Here is a 17,967-nt window from a genome sequence, read left to right on the forward strand (position 1 = left end):
TAATTGCCATTATACAGGCATATTCAGCTTTAGATATAATTATCTACCAGCCCATCCACTACCCACCCATTTCAATAAAGTAGTGGATCTCCCGCCTGTGTGCAATTTTTTTGTCTTTTTTTTTTTTTCTTCTAATCTTACGCAAATAAAATCTATTAAAAATACAAGTCATTCACTTATCTTTTTTCTTTTCAAATGCTGGTGCCAAAAGCCCAAGGCATGTGGGTATTCACAGATTTATCTATTCAGCCAAATGTTTCGCTGAGTTTAATTTAATCCAAGAAATATTCTGTTTTAGTACGAACACTCAGTTTCTGATATCATCCTCTTAGTAGGAGCCCAACATTGCAACACTGCACCAATCATTGCCTGCATCAGGGGCTTCTTAGTATAATCATGCAATGAGAATTTAAGAATTTAGATTTTCATGTTACATTTCTACTTTACCATCACATTTCTTGGTTTGGGGTAATTTCCAGTTAATTTAGTTTTTCCATCTTAAATCGCGAGGCTTTTGGCCTTTTCTGGAAGTTATTATTGTTAGATGTTTCATTTAAAATAAACCACATTTTATTTTCCTATTTCAAGATTGTCTCCCTTACAGATTTTCTCTCTCTAATGAAAGATGCCTCAAAAATTTAGAGCAGCTAAAATACAGGGTGTTTCAGTAGAATTAATGATATGATTTAATTTAACCAATCAGATTTCTTGAGACCAAATTAAACATGCTGGGTCATCAAAAACTCCTTCAAAATTCCTGAAATGTATATTTAGGTAACCTGAGTGTCTTCCCTAGCCCAAGCTTATTATTTCTAACTTTCAATTTTCTTTTTTTTTTAGGTTCTTGCAACTGGGCTAATAGCTTCTGAATGGGTCAAAGCTCACTACTGTGATTTAAACCAAAATGTTGTCTATTTCCAGCTCGCAGGAAAGTCATTGTCCCTTCTAGAAAGTGGTGGTTAAGACATACTGACATCATTTCTTGCTCGCAGGGACTTGGAAGCACATCTGGTATGCTTCAAAGAAAGTAGAAGTATAAATATTTCAAGCTTAATTTTGCACTTTTATTTTCTATTGGGCAAGTAATCATTGTGGAGATACTAAGCTTCCTCCTCCTCCTGCCCCCCCCCAGACACAAAAATAAATCACAGTAGCTATTAAAAAAAAAAAAAAATCACAATTAGGTACTCCAAGATGCATGCTGTATTGGCATCTCAACACTTCTTGGGTAAAAGCCTTGGGTCTCACGTTTCACTATGTATCCAAGATGTGCTTATATCCCACTGCATACAATGCAATGAGTCTTGCTGCAGAATAGACATTCATGCAAATATTTGTAATGTTGCCATGATACAAAGATATTATCATAGGAGATCTGTTCATCTGGGGGTTAATATAGCATTGTGTGCCATCATCTCATTAAACTTACTATGTTACAGAAAATTCCAATATGTCTGTTTTACCTTCGGTCTTCACTGGAAAAAATAAAGATGAAATATAAATAAATAAATCTCTCCAAAGGATACATGCATTACAAGCACTCTCATACAAGTTAAATTGAAGTTTTACGTACCAAGCTAGACACTAGGGTAAACCACATGGCTCAAGTCAATGACCCTGACTCTGAGGTGGTTCAGTTTCTCATTCAAATTCAGTCCTGGGCCTCTCCTAAACAGATAACTGCCAAACATGTGCGGAAGAGGTAACTTTGGCATGTGGATTCCTGCCAGTGAAAACTAAATATTTGGTGCCTAAATGAGTTACAGAGTTCTTCAAACGTAAGTACACAAAGAAAAAATGATGCAGGTACTAGGTCTAACAATTAGGAAAAAGAGAAACTAAGGCTTAGTGAAGCTGACAGATAACATTTATTAAAACATTTGTTAAACAAAAGAGCATAGATCTCTTCTATAAGAAGAAAATGTTAAGGGTAGCATTAATTTACACAAAACCATGCTGTCCAATTCAAACTACATTGCAAAAAGGAAAAAAATAATATATATATATCCAGTCTTTGCAACACAGGCATAACATTTCACAAAATATTGATAAGATACATTTTACTGTTTTAATATTTTATAATAAAATCCATTTTGTAGCTTAAAGAAGCCACAACTTGACTTGTATAAATTAAGACATTTCTGGAAGAAATTGAGGAAACTGCACAAAGAAAAGAAAATACAGCAAGAGCTAGTTTATGACATAGGCCTCAAGTAAATCAGTCTGTGTAAAAAAAAAAAAATAAATAAAATAAAAATTGGCAGGCAGTGGCTAAGGTGGCAAGTGTTGTGCATTACCATGCTGAGGATTCTTGATTCAATGCTCAAATAGGATCTTTTGCTTCCCGAGTTGGCTGGTACTGCAGAGGCAGTCTCAGGTGGGGCGGGGGAGGGAGGGAATCCTGATACTCTACTTAAGAGTGACACCTTTGTCCAGATTCAGGGCCCATGATTATAGTATTCTGGAAGGAGACCTAGTGCAGTGTTTCTCAAGTCGGTCCTGAAGTACCCCCCTAGCCAGTTTGATTTTTGGGTTATCCACAATGAAGATGCATGAGGTAGATTTATATGCACTGTATTTTCATTGTGGAGCTCCCAAAAAAACCCTGACTGGCTTGAGGGACCTTTGACTGGCTTAAGAAAAACTGGTCTAGTGCATGGCTCTGGCCCAGGCTAGTCATTGTAATGACTAAACAAGGTATGTTGGGGGTAGAAGGAAAATAAAATAGGGAAAAAAATTCTTCAGGTAATTGTGAATGAAGACTCATGGTGCCAGATGAAATGGAACCTCAGGCGTTCATTTCTACTTAAAGAGAATCAAAGTTCTGCAAGTATCACAGATTTTCTAGGTATTATGGCTTTGAAGAATCCAACCACAATCCAAATCTAAAATTGAGAATGGAAGCCTTCATCTATTTCCTTCTTATTTCTTGTGCCTAAGAAACACTGTAATATGCCCTGGTGAACTAAGGGAAGCACAGTAACTTAGCACAGAATGTTCACTAAAGATTTCACTAGCCTAAAAGCAAGTCCCGTTACAACAGGACTATAACGTTCTCTCTTTTCCATATTTTTCTTAAAAAAAAAAAAAAATTGTATATATTTACAGGATGCAAGCAAAGAAGGGTGTGCTTTAGAAATCACCCTTTAACCTGAAAGGGAAATACAGATAAGCAGCAGTAAAAGCCCTCTGAAAGCAAAGTGCAAGAACAAGAGTCCCTTAAAACAAGATATCTGTTCATCATATTCTAAATCGACAAACTTTCAACATTAATACAACTTTACGCAAAGGTACAGTAAGGAATATGAGCTGTCTTGTTTATACTCATTAGTACATTCCTAGACCAAATCACATCCTATTTTAGTAACTGTTAATACATGAACTAGCCTTGCTTGATGGAGCTGGACTTATAACAGCATTACTGCAAGGATAAATGAGGGACTGCTAAATACTTGCAGCCTGGGAGAAACAAACAATGACACATGGATATTTACTTGCAGCCTGGGAGAAACGACGACACTTGGAAGCAAAGTAAAAGAAGGTTTTTTTTTTTTTATAACTTTTAATGCTCCTGCCCATTTTATCACGGGCCAACTCCTTTGACAAAAAATTAGCACCAAATATCATTAAAATGCTGGCACCTGTGAAAAGGGTGAAAGCACCAGAATATATGGGTTGCTTATAACGACCTTAGAAAACTGATTACTGCTTGGATCTGGAATGTGTGTTTTAATGGAAGTAATCTAGTACAGTTTGGATAGGAGGGGTAGGGTAAAATGACAAGTATACAGTTTGAACAGATTCATGGTTTGTACAGAAAGAAAAAATAATAATCCAAATTAAAATGGCACACCACACAATGGAGGAACAATTTATTCAATGTAAGAGAGGGTTTTTTAATGCTCTGCAAAACATGTGCGGGCTGTATAATATGTGACATGAAATAAATATTTTCTCAAAAACATTGTCGTCTCAAGTGAAAGGCAGGAATCATGATACAACATCTTATAGAAGAAAAAAAGAAATGAAATACTCAAAGAACAAAGTAACATATCAGGACAAACGAAAATATGCTTCTCCTTTATTTCAAATTGCAATCTTTCAAAGATCTACAAGCAATGCTCTATGCCACATAATGCCTCAGTGCTACTCCTAACTCCCACTCAGGGTTAACCCCATGGCCACTTGGAGAGTCCTGCCGAGTGCTGCCCAGCCCTACCTGCACCTGTACATGCGCTCCTACACTGGTAGCCTCCCACCTGCCACTTGGGTTCCAGTTTGCTCCTGGGCAAAAATATCCCACCTATAAGTTATTCCTTGGTGGTTTCTAGGAATACAGATCCACACAACCCAGGGGTCACAATTCCTAGAAATAAACCTACGGAACAAAAAAAAAAAATACTGGGTTCATGAATCAATGTCAAGACAGAGCTAACAAACTGAAGAGTTTATTAACAAAAGCAGGAACAATGAACAGAAAAATAAAAAGTTCAATTTGCAAATAGTAACAGGTAAAATAGCAAGGTTTTAAACAGTAAATGTTGGGTAAACATATCTCACTATACTTAGCAATGCCTAGGGAGCTTCAGGAAAAGACTGTCTACCGGAACTGGAGAAGGGTCTCAGCACAGATATAATCTGTCTGTACTCCCAGCCAAAGCTAAAGAATTCTAGCAACTTCAGAGCTAGTTCTCTGTAAGCTGTTTCGGAAGGAGCAAAGCAATTAGGGCACAATGTATTAGAAATAGTTTTCCAACCAATGACACCACAGGATGTTAATGTCTTATAGCTCTCAAAGGTTACTGGGAGATTATGCTGTTCAAGCCTCACTCTATGTACAGCAAGCATCCCAAGCCTCCATTTGAACTACAGTGTAAAAGTCAACCATGATCTGCAGGCAAGCTCAAAGGAAATATGCTTTCGATGGAAAACAAGAAATCAGTGCACATAAAAGCCCTGTTTTGCCATTCTCTGGTTTTAAACTTTACTTCAGAATCTGTATATAAAAAAAGCAAGTTTGCTTACCATATAACAGTGTTCTCCATAGCAGCAGGATGAATTAGCCTTGAAATATGGGTGATGTCATCTAGTGGTATCAAACAGACCCTTCTCTTAGCTGGTGGAGCTTTTACTCTGAGCATGTGCAAGAATTTCCGAGCAGGCATTGCCTCGGGAGCCCTCTGTTGATTTTAGAGCTAATTCTAGCTAGGTAGTTGGACTCACCGTAGAGGCAGGTATTTAGCATGGCTAATTCATCCTGCTTTCTACAGTAAACAAACATTCTTGCTATCTCCGTCGACAAGCAGGGCTGAATTAGCAATACCATATGAGAAGTCCCAAGCTCAGGATTGCAGCAGAGCTTTTATTAAATGAGCAACTTGGACCCCACTCTTGAGAGTAGTCTACTGGGTGAACAGGCTATGCAAAACCACTTGTCTGAATTTACTGTCACGTTGAGGTTGTTCAGACAGTAATTGGATAAAAAGGTGTATACTAATGACCACATTGTAGTTTTGCAGATGTCTTCCAGAAGTATGGCTCACAGATAAGCCATTGATGCACCCATGGCTCTAACTTGATGAGCCTTGATGGTGTCTAATCTGTAGTATGTATGTGATGCAGTCTGCTAGCCAGTTGGACAGTCTATGTTTGGCCACTGCTATGTCCAGTCTGTTAGGATTGTAAAATACAAATAGTTGTGAAGCCATGGCAGCATCCTTTTGTAGCAAGTCAAGGCTCTTTACAGTCTAATGTATGAAGGGCTCCTCTCACCTTCATGTGCATGTGGCTTTTGGAAGAAAGTAGATAACACAATTGTTTGATCAATACGGAAAGCTGATACTACTTTTGGTAGAAACTTGGATTGGGTGCAGATTACCACCCTATTGTAGAAGAATTGCATATAAGGTGGATAATGAATTAAAACCTGAAGCTTGCTAACTCTCCTGGCTGACATCACTGCTATAAGGAACATTACTTTCCATGCTAGAAATTTGAAAGAAGACAATGCCAATGGCTCAGATAGAAGCATCACTTGTGCCAAAACCATGTTCAAGTCCCCTGGAAAAGGTGGTTTCAAAACTGGAGGCTTAATATACGATAAGCCTATCATGAACTTGGAAACTAAAAGATAAGTAGAGACTGGTTTACCCTTGATTTGAGCATGGTAAGCTGCTATGGCACAGAGATGTCTTCATACTGATCAGGTGCTAGGCCCTGAAGCAGAAATAGCTCAGTAACTCTTTAGGTTCACATGTGAATGCATCTAAGGAATTGTGTTGACACCATGTGGAGAACCTTTTCTATTTAAACTAGTAAACTCTTCTAGTTGATGAGTTTTCTAGCAACCTCCTTGGGTAAGGATAATTTGGCAATTATATGCAGATGACATCCAATTCTATGTAGAGGTGAATGTATCTTCTTGTGTTTCAACTACAAGCCAGTAGCTTCAACATAAGATGGCATAGAAACTTGTAAAGACTGAGATTGTTCCTCTTCAGTGTGGGAGCCACTAATCACATCCACTTTCTTTTCAAATTGACAATATATTCTTCTCCTCAGGTAAAGAGTTTCAGTCTGATTATTGATTCCTTCTTGACTTTCAATATTCAAATTAAAGCAGTGACATGCATTAAGTTTTACAAGCTCCATCTGGTGCAAGGTTTGAAACCTCTATTAGATCCTGCTGATTTTCAAACAGTGGTACAGCTACTGTTGTCTACTGCAACACTCACTATATTGGCCTCCTGCCTAATGTGTTGCGTGCACTGCAACTGTTGCAGAATTCAGCATTTTGGCTGATTTCAGGATGTCCTATAAGTGAACATATCTCTTCAGTACTTTGGCAGCTGCACTGGTTCCTGATTCAATCTAGATATTATATAAAATTGCAATGTTGGTGCACAAGTCATTGGGAATAGATTCCTATCTATGGGAAAATGCCCTTCTGTGGATTTGCAATCCCATGCAGGAATCATGCTCCTCACAAAGAAGACTGCTGGAAATTCCAACAATTAGTCAGGCTCGGCTACCTGAGTCAAAAGAACATACATTTTTGATTGCAGCTCTACATTCTGGAACCCTCTCTCTTATGACTTGCGAAAAATGAACTATGTGAAGACATTTAAAATGAAGTTAAAAACATTCATTGTGAGCAGAATTTCTTAAGTTATTGAGTTCTTAAGTACTGAATGTTGTTTGAAGCTTTATAGAGTGTTTTCTTTGTTTTTTTCTCTGTTTTTTAAAATGATGTATGTTCAGCTTGTTCATCACCTTGGGTTGTGTGCTGGCAGTATATAATTTTTAATAAAATAAAATAAGCGCACAACATCTAAGCTGTCAATTTGAGGGAGGGAAGGTTTGGATGAAAGACATCCCGCATCTTGAGTTAGTAAGGATGGATCTGATCAGAGAGAGAATTGGAGGACTGCTGGATAGCTGGACTAGATACATGAACCAAACTTGTGCGGGCCATGCTGGAGCTATGACAATCGGACAGGATCTGTCTTTGAGCATGTTTTGCACAGTTCTGGCTATCAAACGAATCTAGCAGAAAAGTATCCTGAGTAGATCTAAGCTTGCTGGGAAGAATGGAGCCAAAACTTTCACAGTTTTCTATTTGTTCTGAGGCAAATAGGTTGATTGCTGGAAGCCTTCATAGACTGATGCCTGCTGTGGAGACCATATGTGTTGGTTGAGAAACTCTGCTGAGGTGATCTGCTAATATGTTGGAAATCTCTGGAAGGTAGATTGCTTGCAGGATAGCTTGATATCTGCATGCCTATTCCCATATTTTTAATTGCCTCTTGGCAAAGAGTCCATTACCCTATGCCCCCTTGATTGTTTTCATAGAACATATCTGCTTTGTAGTTTATTTGAATGAGAATGGTCTTCACCTGGAGGAAGCACTTGTTTCTGGTTGCTCTCAATTCTAGAAGGTTGATCTGAAATTGTCTATGAATGACCAAGTCTCTTGAGTTTGAAAGGGGCTTCTGTGGAACTCAACCCTTTGTGGGGGCATCTGATACCAATATTCCTTGGTGAGGAAGTAAATGGATTGATGCTCCTTCCTGAAGAATGAGGGGGTCTAGCCAAGACTTCAATTCCTGTTTAATTTATTTTGAAATCTTCACTTTGGTTGTTAAGGGTTGAGTAAGCTGGTCCCATTGGGAATGAAGGTCCCACTGCAGCTAGACTGTTGGTGAAGACCTTCGGATAGGTTGAAGAGGAGCACTTTGCATCATGAGTGGGAGAAATCCACTAAATTGCAGGTATTGCCAGTGGGAGAGATGGATAGGGATATGACCATAAGCATCCTTTAGATCGACAGTGCACATCCCCTCACCCTCTAGATGAAGGAGAGAACTGTGTGTTGGGAATTCATTTTGAATTTCTTCTGGACTATATGCTTGTTCAAACTTTTTAAATCCAGGATGGGTCTAAATCCTCCAGATTTCTTGGGGATAAAGAAGTAGCAGGAGTAGAGCCCCTGGCCATGGTGATGTGAAAGAACTGGTTCTTTCGTCTGCTGTTTGAGGAGTGACTCCACCTCCAGGCAGGAGGTGTATTGAGTAAGACAGATCCAGACTGAAGATGGAGAGATATTGAAGTGTAGCAAGCTACAATTTTGAGAACTCAGATTTTTGATGATTCTAGACCACTCTTCCAGGTAGTGTTGGATTCTTCCCCCTACTACAGAGGATAGTTCCTGGGTTTGATAAATGGTCAAAAATTTGGTCCAGGCTTGGGCTAGACTTGCTGCATTATTTTGGCTGACTGTGCTCATGCTGTCAAGTGTGAGCCGGAAGTTGTTGCAGTTGGGGAAGAAGAGGTGGGATCCAATATTTTCGGAATTGCCAGAAAAGGGAGTCTTTGGAAATATGGTCTTTTGAAAGCATAGTGGTGTGCTTTATAGAAGACTTGTTCCAGTCCTGTGCTGTTCCTTTATTTGAGCTACAGTTTCGCTGAACCTTCCTCCGAAAAGATTATCACCTAGGCAGGGAACGGCCACCAATCTGTCATGGGCATCATCCTATAGGCTACCGACTCTTATCCAAGCCATGTGGCATGCTCCATTGGAGGATGACGAGGAGCATGCTGTGGTATTAAATGCCTCATAGAGGGATAGAATAAGATGGCATACACATTCCTCAACATCCAAGAGTGGCTGAGGGTATGCGATTCCCTCTTCAACAGCTGGAAGAAAAAGTTTTAGTTTTTGTATATAGTCATGTAAGTACTGAACTATATAGAAGTGGTGGGCAGAAATATATGCATTAAGCATAGAGCTTTGGAATACTTTTGTACAGAAATATTACAGTAGACTGGGATCCTTCCTTGGCAGAGTATTCAAGTATATTTTTGTTTTCTTTGCTATTTTAAGAGCTGATTGTACCACAACTGATTGTTGGGGGTAATTCCACTATTCCAAACCCAGAGGATTTTTGCACTGTATATTTGAGGTTGTTTCCTTGTGACTGGAGCATAGGAAATAGGATTTTCCTACATTCTCATTTCTAATTCTTGCAGGATGTCATGGATTGGAATAGCTGCTGGTTTTGACTATGTTTCTAGAATTTGGAGAAAATTGGGGATGTTTGCGCAAGGAACTGTTACTTACCCACATTAACTCAGAGCTCTTTTCCCGACTTGTCCAGAAATTTGGACTAGGAAAAGTCCTCTGGTGTAGATGAGTATTCTGGAGGCTCTAAGACAGGGGTGGTGGTGGTCAGAAGGAATCCCTACCAATCCCTTTTCAGAGCCTAGAGAAGAGGGAACACTAATCCAGGATCCCAATGATGAAGAAGCTAAGGAGGGGGTCCCTTGATCACCTTGGAGGGTATACTCTTGGTGCACATTTTATGATTGGCTGCAAGCAAATGCCATGAGCTAGAACCATTTCATAGATGTTTTGATGGAATATCCGTGCAAACTGGGAATACTGGGATTCCTCCTCTAGGGAGTAAATCTGATACCCTTAGCACTAAATCTATCATCAACTCTGCTACTTGGTTGAAGGGTTGACATGCCCTCTGTCCAGGCATGGGTGGTGAAACATCTTCCAACATGAGAATGGAATCACACACATCTTGTGGATTCTGAAAATCTGACTAGATGTGAGGGATTCCAGAGAGCAAATAGGATATGGAGTTTCTAGATGCAGCTCTTCTTCCATTAATTTTATTGTTGTAAGGGCTCTGGTAATTGGTGGGGTTAGGGGTATCATATCCCACTCTGCCTCTTTCAAAATTCTTGGCAGAGTAGCATGCAACTATCTTGGAAGCACTGCAGCATGATGCATGGATGATGGTGGCTGCTCTGATGGCAAGGGCGCTGAGGATCAATTAATTTCTTATTCTGGGCCTTGATGCATCGACAGCATGAGGACCTTGTGTGTTGACAGCACCAGAGCTTTATGCATCAGCAGTGCTCATGTACCAGAGAGTGAGTCAATGGTGCTGAGACTTATTTCTTTGGTGTCAACTGCACCGGTGAAAATTCCAGGTCTGCCAAAGGGGAGGGAGAAATTTTGGAGGATCACCTGCTCAATTCCATTCCTGGGGAAGGAAATGAGGCTGTGCTTTAGGACAAGGACTGACTGCAGCTTTTGAGATTTGCACAGTTCTTCCATTTTCCAGGCCTTTAAGTTTTGGGAACACGGGGACATCCAGCCACAATTGAAACAGCTGGCCTGGTTGCGATCCGGTACCAGGCAGTGCATGGTAGCACTGGTCCTGTCCAGAGATGGACATTTTCCTACTGAAAATGTAGTCCTTTCTGCTTGGACATCTGGAAGAAAAAAAGTTCTCTTTTTTCTGAAAGAAGGCACTGAAAAGTCAAGTTTTTCTGCTGAGGCAATGAAGCAACTTTTAAGAGAAAAAATATAAAGAATTTATAGAAAAATTAGAGAGAGATGGTGCTCAGATAAAAAAAAAAGAAAAAAAAAAAAAGAGTGAGAGGGCTTATGAGGCAATGTCTTTGCAGGAATCCTCACACATGCTCAGTGTAGCAAAAGCTCTATAAGCTAAGGGGCCTATTTATTAAAGATTTTCTCTCATTCTGTGTCTATGGGAAACATGCCTAGTTAATGAGGGCCTAAAGAAAGGGGTTCATTCAGTGCTGCCAGATAATATCACCCACATATCACCCTGCTTGCCGATCAAGAATGACAAGATAAAAAAAAAAAAAAAAAGCAAGCACTTGTCAAAAAAATTGAAAAAAAAAATAAATTATTTACTTCTATATATTGCAAACCAGTAACATTTCCTACAAAATTATTCATAATGGGTTAAAGGGCAGTAGGGGAGCTGAAGCATTTTTCACAAATAAGTACACAGCACTCAAAATAAATCGGTTGACAAAGAATAATAATTTAACTGGGACTGAATATTTATCATCTTGTAAACATACACATGAAAACCTTGGCTACAGCTACAAAACTCCATACCAAATTGTCAATAAAAACAGCATTATATGTAGAAACAGATCATAAAGAGGTAAAATAGAAGTCTAAATTAAAAAAAAAAGAATATATACGTAAACATATATACAGAGATATAAATACAAAGTGCCTTTTTAGATTGGTCAGGATTCAGCATTGTGTGAACACATCCATGGTTCACAGTCCCCAACTGGGAGGACCACAGTAGTGTCTCAGACATAATTATAGTAAGCACGGATGAAAAAAATTAGGTATTTTCTTGCGCATGCTCAGGTCATTAGAAATGTATTAGACCCAACTTTCAACTTTCTCCCTAGACATTTCACCAGTTGAGTGCAAAGTCTGTTACCTAATGAACTTAATAGGACCAGACCAGACTTAAGAATTCCCAGCTTTTTTTCTGAGATATAAAGTAGCTACGTTTGTAGAGAAATATGCTGTGACTTTGAAATCACAAAATTTCGTCTGACATTGTCAGTTACCAATTCCATTTTTATAATTTTTCATCTGGATTTTTCTAGATATATGCAATTATGGGCCAAAAATGCATCTCTATTATCTTTACAATAACCTTCTTTAAAAATAGGCTGTGGAGAGATTCTCTCATGACACATTTTATGCAGTCATTTCGCTATATTCTATGGATCCCCTTTTCTTCACATTTAAGCCATTGGGCCTGATTTTAAAAAGCATTTGTGTGCTTAAAATTAGGTTTTACATGTGTAAATGCACTTTATCCATCTAAGTGGGCTTTTGAAAATTGCTACAATAGAATTGTCCATAGGATATTCACATGTAAGTGCACTTTACATGCATAAATGGCTTTTTAAAACTGCTACAACAGTAAGTCATATTTACATGTGTAACTCCTTTTAAAATTATCTCCATAGTTTGCTGCTTAGCTCTTCTCAAAAGCAAACAAAAAAAAAAAAGCCCCCATCAAATGGCACTGGAAGATTAAATTCCCAGTGGCAGTGGTAGATCAAAAAGGTAGTATGAAAAGCACTTTTCCCCTCCATTTGCCCAGCACCACCACCCATACCCTTTCTCCATTGCCCTCTCCGGACTCATCCCTGATTATTCTTCTCTGCTTCCATTTTGTCTCTGCTCTCTTAATGTATTTTTTGTGATGTGATTGCAATATTGCACCTACACCTGAATCGCCTCCAAAAAAGCTTGTGATTTATTTTAAAAACATTTACATTCTGGGTTCATACTCTAGTCTCACCTAATTGGCTTTTTTTTTTTTTTATGGAGAAGACATTTGTGCTAAATTTCAGTATCTTAAAATTTTTTGAAATTCTTTAATGTTTAAGTTATTCAACTGGAATGTAGGCTATACTAATGCCCAAATTTTAAAAGCCTGGCGCGCGTAAGACTGGGCGGGGTTACGCGCGTGGCTGGGCCTTGCGCGCACCATACGCATTTTACAAAGGGCCCGGCCCCGCCCGTAACTCTATAACGTGCCGAAGTGGCAGGCCCAAAGAAAATGGCGGGCTGAGGGCATGATCTGGGGGGAGAGGATCGGGAAGCACACGCCAGCTGACTGCCGGCATGCGGAGATTACTTCTGCTCCAGAGCAGTAAGTGGCAAAATAAAAAACAGGATAGTTAGTGATAGCTTAGGGGTTGGGGAGGAGAGGGGAAGAGGGAGCAAGGTTAGGGAACTGGGAAAGGCCTACCTGCGTTGCCTCGCATATTTTTTTAAAATCCCCCCCCTTCGCGCGCATGACTGACACCCACCTGCACATGTGCGTGCGGATATCATTTTATAACATGCATGCGGCGACGTGCGCATGCTATAAAATTGGCATGTCTTTTAAAATGGACCCCTAAGTGAACTAAAGTAATTTACTTTTCAGATTCTCTAAATTATAGTTTGAGTTTTTTTTGTAATATTATACGAGTTAGATCTTTACATCAGATCAAGGATATCAAACCAAATTAGTTCCACTATCTTCCTGGTGAGAATTACATTTGCAAGAAAATACCTAATGGTGATACACCATGTAATACCCAGTGCTTTCTGTACTAATATTTGTGTTAAATTTTAACTAAATTTGTTACCAATATTAAAGTTACACTGCTTATTACAATGAATTTATGTGCCCATATGCTCTATATTATAGTATTCTATTAGGCTGAATACATGTATGAAATATATGTGTCAATATTTCATATTCTACAGTATAAGAAATAGACATCACAAATTCAAGGTAAGTATCTTATCCAGCCAATGTTATTTCTATATTACCGAGTATTCAACATATTAATAATATAGAATTCCAAAAATAAGAAAATATTTAGAAAAAGGATAAAATAAAAATTTGAAATATTTTTCACTCTCCTTTAGATTGTACATTTATATAATCAAGTTTACAAAATATAATACAACAGACCATCATGTTAAAATTCCAGATTTGCTGAGTACCATCCATCAAGTTTGGATAGAAGAAAATATTCAGAATCTCTTTGCTAAAAAGTCTTCAAAGAATTTCAAAATGGTCGACCTATTCAAGTAGAGGAATTTTTAATGTCTGTAACTATATGCAAGCGTATTCACATTTGTGTGTACAGTTGAACATGTAAACATGTATGACAGCCTGATTTTTCATGACTGTATAGGTTCCTTTCACCTCAGTTAAATATTTGGTATTACGTCAACTGCAACAATATAATGTTTGACAATAGTTCTACACATGTAACTACATTATAACTTCCAGGTTATCCCTGCTTACAGTTATTACTCAAACTGGATTGTTCAACTCAGGCTCTGCCTTCCCTGTACATGACATCCACACATAAGGGATGGAAGTAAAGGGATCCGTTCTCACTGAGCACTTACTGTGGTACTAAAGAGAAAACTTAAAAGAGGCACGACCTGGAAGTCAGGCAGCAGGCACATTCCTGGAATCCAAAGCTGTCGTATTCATAGAAAGATGATTAAATAGTTTAAGGAAGCATTGCGTTTAGGTTTACTAGTTTTCTTTCTTCGTAAAAGACAAAAGGGAATTTCCCTGCCAAAAATCAGCGAATGCTGATTTGGCATCGGTCAAGTTACCAATGTGTTTCTGCTCTATGATTTTAAATCCAGATCTATACTGCTTACTAATGAAAATTAATTTCTTCACTACACACTAAAGACACACTGATTTTATAACACGCGTGCGTTGCCGCGCACATGTTGTAAAATTCGATACCCACGTGCACCCGATTTTATATTGGCACGCGCATGTGTGGGCAGGTTGAAACTCGCGCACGAAACTTGCGCACGCAAGGGGGGGGGAGGGATTTTAAAAAACCCAACACAAACGCACAGCGATGCAAACAGGCCAATCCAAGATCCCTCCCAGTCCGCTCCAATTAAGGAGGCAGACTGTGAGGTAACTTCCCTAACCCCCTACTACTCTGCCTCCCTTTTCCCCTAAAACCCCTCTTCCTACCTTTTTTTCTTTTGGAACTTACTTCATCTGAATAGATGAAGGAAGTTCCGTGTGCCGGTTGGCTGCCAGTGCGCACTTCCCCGGGACCGGGCCTAATGGCCACTGTCCCAGCTGGCCCCTACCCCACCCCTTTCACAGGCCTGGCACTTCCGCATGCACCGGGAGATACAAGCGTGGCTGGGCCAAGCGCATTTTTAAAACAGCCCGGCCACGCACGTATCTCCCGGTTTTTGCGAGCACGGGCTTTAAAAATTTAGCTGTACTGCTTGATCAAAATGGATTAAGAAGCTCAGCATAGGTATTTTGTGAGTTGGTATCATCATGTACGGGGGAATTTTAATTCCCCGGCACGCGGCATAACCGGCAGATACGTGCGTGGCTGGCCCACGCACATTTTCACAGAGGCTCGGGTACGCGCAGAAGTGCCGGGATCTGTAAAAGGGGTGGGCTGGGGTGGGGGCTGGGCAGGGCCAGCTGGGACAGCGCCATTAGGCTCTGTCTTGGGGAAGTGCCTGCTGGCAGCTGGCCGGCGTGCAGAACTTACTACTGCTCAGGAGAACAGGTAAGTCCTATAACAAAAAAAAAAAAATATATATAGGGTAGGTAGGTCGGGTTTAGTGGTCGGGGAGGAGAGGGGAAAAGGGAGGAAGGTTAGTTAGGGGAATAGGGTACTGGGTAAAGCCCCCATCACATCACCGTGTTTTTTTAAAAATAAAATACCCCCCCCTCCTCGCGTGTGCGACTCAGAACCTGTGCGCACCAACATGAAAATCAGGCACGCATGCGCGCACAGGTAGCCGATTTTGTAACAGGTGTGCGACGCCGCATGTTATAAAATCGGCACGTACATGGATGGCCGCACGGCCCTTTAAAAATGAACCTCGTAATGTCCATATCATTGTCTAGTGTGTCAACTCCTGATACTGCAGTGGAAAATAAACCTCAGGATAACAGTAATTTATTACCCAATTGCTACATTAATGACAACAAAATAGGCCTATTTTTGTCTTTGTGCGGTCTGTTTACTAATATTAAGCTGTAACAGCAGGGCATGTACAAACTTCACAATTATACAGCTTCTGCCTGGAGCACCTAACACTCAGATACATGGGTGTTTTTCCAAAGCCAAAATAGGGAAAATCCCCTAAAACAGTGTTTCTCAACCTTTTGCATGCCAGGGAACGGCCAGCCACGTTCCTTAAATTGTTGAACCTGTTTGCAGTGCTGATGAGTGGGGAGAGAAGCCAGCGAAGGAGAGCCCCAGAAAATTAAAGAATGGAGGAGGGAGGAAAGGATACACCTTCCTCCCCAGTCCATTCTTTGGCATCAGCCTCTGATCTGTGGTATCTGAGAGAAGGTAACTAGCCAGTTTAAGAAAACTGCTTTTTATAACATTTAAAAAAACAAAACAAATCAAAACCTCTTACCCCCTCCCAACCAGGTAACAGTATTGTCCTCAGAAAATTAAAAAAAACAAACAACCACCTCTTTTCCCCTCCCCTAGTCAGCCAGCAGCTCCTCAAAAAAATAAAAAATAATGAAATTCCTCCTTCCTGCCAACCAACACTACTACTACAATTAATCCTCCTGCCCCATAGACTTACATTTTTCCCAGCTGGAGCTGATCCAAAGACCTTGTCTCAAGGAAGGGAGCAATTGCAACTGAATGTTAATGAGCCGGCATGAGAGCGATTCAGCCTCTCTTCTGCTCTTAGGCTCCATCTCCCATACAGAAGCCAAAGGGGACGAGGCCAGAGAGTGCAGCAGACGCTGACTTGGTCTTATGCCGGCTCATTAACATTTAGCTGCCGTCGCTCCCCTCCCAGAGTTGAGGCCTCAGGACTGGTCTCAACTGGGGAGGGGAGGTCCGCAAGGCTGTCTCTGTTGGCTGTGGTGCAGCAACAGTACAGGTCTTGTCTCTTCATCCTCCTGAAATCACTGTTGCTCGGAAGACTGGCAGAAATGAACCAATGGCTGAGAAACACTGCCTCGATAAATCTGCTTCTCAGAGCATTAGCTAAGCCACAAAGATTTTAAATTTGTGAGAGCTGGAGCCTAAATTAATAAATTCTCTATACATCAAACAATAATGTGCACCCCTAGCAAATGAGTGGTGCCTATTGCAGATCCTGGAAATCCTAGTGAATAATTCATTTAGAACCAAAGTTCAAAATCAGAATTTAAAAAAGATTTACATTTTGGTTTTAGTTATTTGCAGAAGTTAGTGCTAGCTACTAGGGATGCACATTCATTTAAAACGAAACAAAACAATGTCAACAACATCGTCCATTTCATTGGAACCACGAAATGAAAGAAAAAAAAATACCAATTTTGTTTTTTTAAAGTTTTGTCCAGTTAGTGTGCACTAACCACAAAATGAAGGAAACAAAACAAAAAAAACCACATTTTAGAAACTAAATCAAGCAAAAAAAAAATGACACGAAACAAAATGACATGAACCCCCCCCTCACTAAAGAAATACTGAATACCCCTACTAGCTATTGCAGTTTAACTTAGTTATTTAAATGCAAAGCCTCAAATAAAGGCTGGTTTACAATTTTTTTGGGTTACCTAAAGAATATTTGTTTTAGATTATAAAGCAAGATGCCGAACCCTTTTGTATACTTTGTTTTCTTTCAATCAGTTAGAGGTCAATTTTCAAAGCAGTGCACGGCCGTCCATGTGTGCACATGGATGCACCAATTTTATAACATGCGCGCACGTTATAAAATCTGATGGCCACACGCACATGCGCGCTGGATTTTAAAATCCGTGCACGCATGTACTAGTGGTATGCACAGGGGGGGGGGGGCAAATTTTCGAGTAATATGTGCAGTGACGCAATCGGGCCTCCCCCAGATATAAAGAAGAGGACTGGGAGGGAACTTCCCTACCCCCCTACTTAGCTATCTGAAATTTTTTTTTTACTTTACCACTTACTGCTCCTCTGGGAGCAGAAGTAGTTTCCGCATGCCAGCCGGCTGTCCCGGTTGGCCTCTGAACCGTCCGCCCCTCCCTGTCCAGACCCCACCCTCGGCCCACCCCTTTTTCAGGGCCCGGCACTTCTGCGCACACCGGGGTTTAT

This window comes from Rhinatrema bivittatum, chromosome 8 (assembly GCF_901001135.1).
Source record: "Rhinatrema bivittatum chromosome 8, aRhiBiv1.1, whole genome shotgun sequence".
NCBI classification, from domain to species: Eukaryota; Metazoa; Chordata; class Amphibia; order Gymnophiona; family Rhinatrematidae; genus Rhinatrema; species Rhinatrema bivittatum.